The 3,536-nt window shown below is 35.5% G+C and overlaps 1 pseudogene; it reads right to left on the bottom strand.

Annotated features, from left to right (window-relative positions):
* Nucleotides 1-2,230: 2,230 nt before the first annotated feature.
* Nucleotides 2,231-3,225, bottom strand: LOC131172549 (low-specificity L-threonine aldolase 1-like; annotated as a pseudogene).
* Between the last annotated feature and the right edge of the window lie 311 nt (nucleotides 3,226-3,536).

A 3,536-nucleotide genomic window follows, 5' to 3' on the forward strand; every position in this document is an offset into this window, starting at 1 on the left:
CAAAACTGCCCAGAATTAGGTTACCCAAAAACTGCTGGACCTACCTAACCTCATCCGACCAGTTTTGGCAAAATGATCATAACTTGGTCTACAAGAACTCAAATGTAATGTAACCAGTGGCAAAATTCCACAAGACACAGTTATACAAAATTGGACCAAAACCCAGAAAACAAGAGAACTAGGTCAAACAGTTAGAATAAGTCACTGCATCAAAACCTGCAATTTGACCAAACTTCACTTAATCCCAGAACAGTCTTTTGGTCATAACACCCACTAGAAAAATCCAATTGAGATGAGTCATACTTTTCCAGAAACTTAAGAAATAGGGCTACAACTTTGTTTTAGGAACCTTTCTCAAATCATGAATTTAAGAATCTCAAAAAGTTACCTGCAGTCACTATCTCAATCGAGCCTCTGTTGTACAGTGGTGCATGAACCAGTGCCGATTAATTGGCCATAAATAATTCCACAAAACTTGAAAAATTGTGATACAAATTTCTCAATGATCATAAGACATAGGACAATAATTTTTATGAAGATCACCATGCCTAAAAGTGACTGCAACCTGTTCCATTAATTAGATAAAATTTAAGTCCAAAAGCTGCCTAGTTAAGGAACCAGAATCTAGGAATGAGTCAGTTATGGTTATCCGACCATAACTTGAGTTCTAAAAATCAAATTGATATGATTCAAAAGGGAAAATAAAGATAAGACATAGAGGAACAACTTCCATGAAAGAAGTATAGCCAAACAATGGCTGCAAACTGATCACATGGATAGGTAAAATTAAGACACAAAAACTGAAACTAAAGAAAGGACCATGAGATAAATTATTTTATGGTAGGAATTTAACTCTAACAAGCTATTAAACACTAATCCACATGAAATAGGTATATGGGACCTACTTTCCCACTACAAGGTGACATGAAATTAGTTGATACATAAAATGTACATTTACGTAAATGATTTGCTAAACAAATAAGTCATAGGAAAATACACTTGGAAACTATGTTTCCATCATATATGAAATAACAATACTATAAATATGTATAGTACATGACATAAAATAATGAGAGTGATAAATACATAAGTTATAAGAATAAGTGCTTGGGACCTATGTTCCCATTATAATAACATGGAAATGGTATAAATCATAGATAGTACATGAAGTGAAATAAAAATATGTTATGAACCCTTAATAGTACATAGCATGAAATAATAAAACTATAAGTGCTTAATAGTACTAATTTGTCCAAAGTATGCCTAGGCTTATATGTATATAGTTGGATCAATTGGTATGCCAATTAGGGATCACAGATAGCAGTACTGCTTACAGAGCAAATCATGAACTGACAATATATGTCTAATATAATTGTTTTACAGGCTATATGCCTACCCATTGGCTATTATGCTTAACTTTATTTTTGGCTTTACAAGCCTGACAGCGGGTCTCGTACCCGACAGCTGGCCTCGTGCCTGACAGACATATACTGGATAGATATATGGCTGTCTAACCAGTATACACATGTGCATCCAGCTTTTATAATTTGTTATAGGTTTCTTGGGCACTGATAAAAATTAATTAAGACTTAAAATGCAATAAGTAATCATAAAATATCTCGATAATATTAATTGTTTTCAAAGAGTAATAAAAATGTAAAAGACTCAGAAATTATGATTTGCAGATATAAATTCAATTGTTTCATTATTGTTATTATAAATTATGCACCACTAAGCATTATACTTAGCGCGTTGATTTTCCATCGCGTAGGTATCAAGACCAAAGAACCACCATAGCAAAGACCACCACGGTAGTGTTGGACGAGTTTCGACCGGATCGCATCGAGCGAGTCACCTTACCAGTCTTTTATATTTTGGTAGGACCCATGTACAGACTAGTGTTTTAGTTCATTATGTATAGTCATGATGTATTTCATTTTGGACTTGTAATTAAACTTGAAATCGAAATGAATAAGGACATGTTAACAGGTGATTAGTGAAAACCTGCCAGATGCTAATAAAACAGGGGAGGCTCTGTCCGGGTCTCCACAGAAATAAGATATATAAAAAAAAAATTTCTACACATAAAATACATGTTTTAAATGACATCAAAAGTTTATAATAGATATGATAAAACAAGATAGGGTGATCCGACACCGAATGTGGCACTCCTCACTCTCGGCTACACTGTAGACTGGTGAGGGCCGTCACACCCCCACACTTGTGATAGATGAGGCAAAAAAGGAAAGAAACCTAACACCATGAAATAGAACAACCCAAAAACGTAAACCCATCTACACCTACTCCTAGGCAATCAAATGACACAAACTTACAGTTGTCCTGAAAAAACTACAAAACAAGAACAAAACCCAGTCTTCCGTACTAGACAACTCTTGTTTAGCCATAAATTTGTTCCAAGCTCTTGTATAGATTTTCGGCAGTAAATTTTAAGCTCTCTTCTATGTTCAAATACAAAATATTGGATTCTACAGCAGCAATATCCACTCTTAATCCTTTAATCTGGTTCGGTTCCTCCGCCAAGTTTGATCATTCTAAGCTTCCCAACATTCTCTTGCATGACAACTAAAGCAGTAGCACAAAGGATACCAACCTATCTCATCCCACCTCCTGATGTTTTCAAATTTGAATCTGAAGCTGAACAAGCCTATGCACAGGAACTCCAAGTGCAAATGCTGCATTGAAAAGGAGAGCCCCCATGTGAATCTTTAAACAATGCCTTTTAGCTAGATCTCCAATTATATCTATATAATCTACAAATAGGATCTACCACCACAGATGGCTTGTGAATTCTCGAAATAGATCAGCCTAGTAGGCTAGTAGCTAGATACACAAGCCCCCCTCTCTCAGATCTCTAATTGCAGCTTCAAATTAAATAAAAAACCACGGCTCCATCATTGTTATTCAGCACTATCCTTTGATGCACACCTCCAAGAGTTGAAATGCTTCAATTCTCATAAATGTGGATGAGGTAATTGTGCCCAATAACAACTTTAGACCAGAGATCCACTATTCTAGTGACCATTTTTAGCGTGTGCAAGTTTCTTTCTTCTCTGCTACAAACAAAAGAATTTTAAACCTTTACACTTGATTCCAAGGAAGTTTCTCTATCGAACCACTGCTCACTTCCTGATACTCTGGCAAGCTTTAGAAGTTAATCTTGCTCCAAAAACATTAATACAAAGCAAGTTGCCATAAAGCTGCCCATCTTGCAATTGGCCAAAAAACACTTCACCGAATTTGAATAAAAACGAATTTCAACACTGGCCTTTCTCTTCCAAAAGTTTGCAAACCATCAATCTCCATAATGGAAATAAAACCAAATCATGCCATGCATCACATCATCTCTCAAGACCCTTAAAACACAATTCCATTGCTAAAGTAGAATGAACCAAACCTGATTTTTAGAGACTGCAAGAATCTGAAACAAATCATTCCAAAGACATTCTTGCAAGTGGACGTCAACAGGCCCATAGACACATATAATGGCACATTGAAAATCAAAATGAGTTATTTTC

This window comes from Hevea brasiliensis, chromosome 14 (assembly GCF_030052815.1).
Source record: "Hevea brasiliensis isolate MT/VB/25A 57/8 chromosome 14, ASM3005281v1, whole genome shotgun sequence".
Classification (NCBI taxonomy): domain Eukaryota; kingdom Viridiplantae; phylum Streptophyta; class Magnoliopsida; order Malpighiales; family Euphorbiaceae; genus Hevea; species Hevea brasiliensis.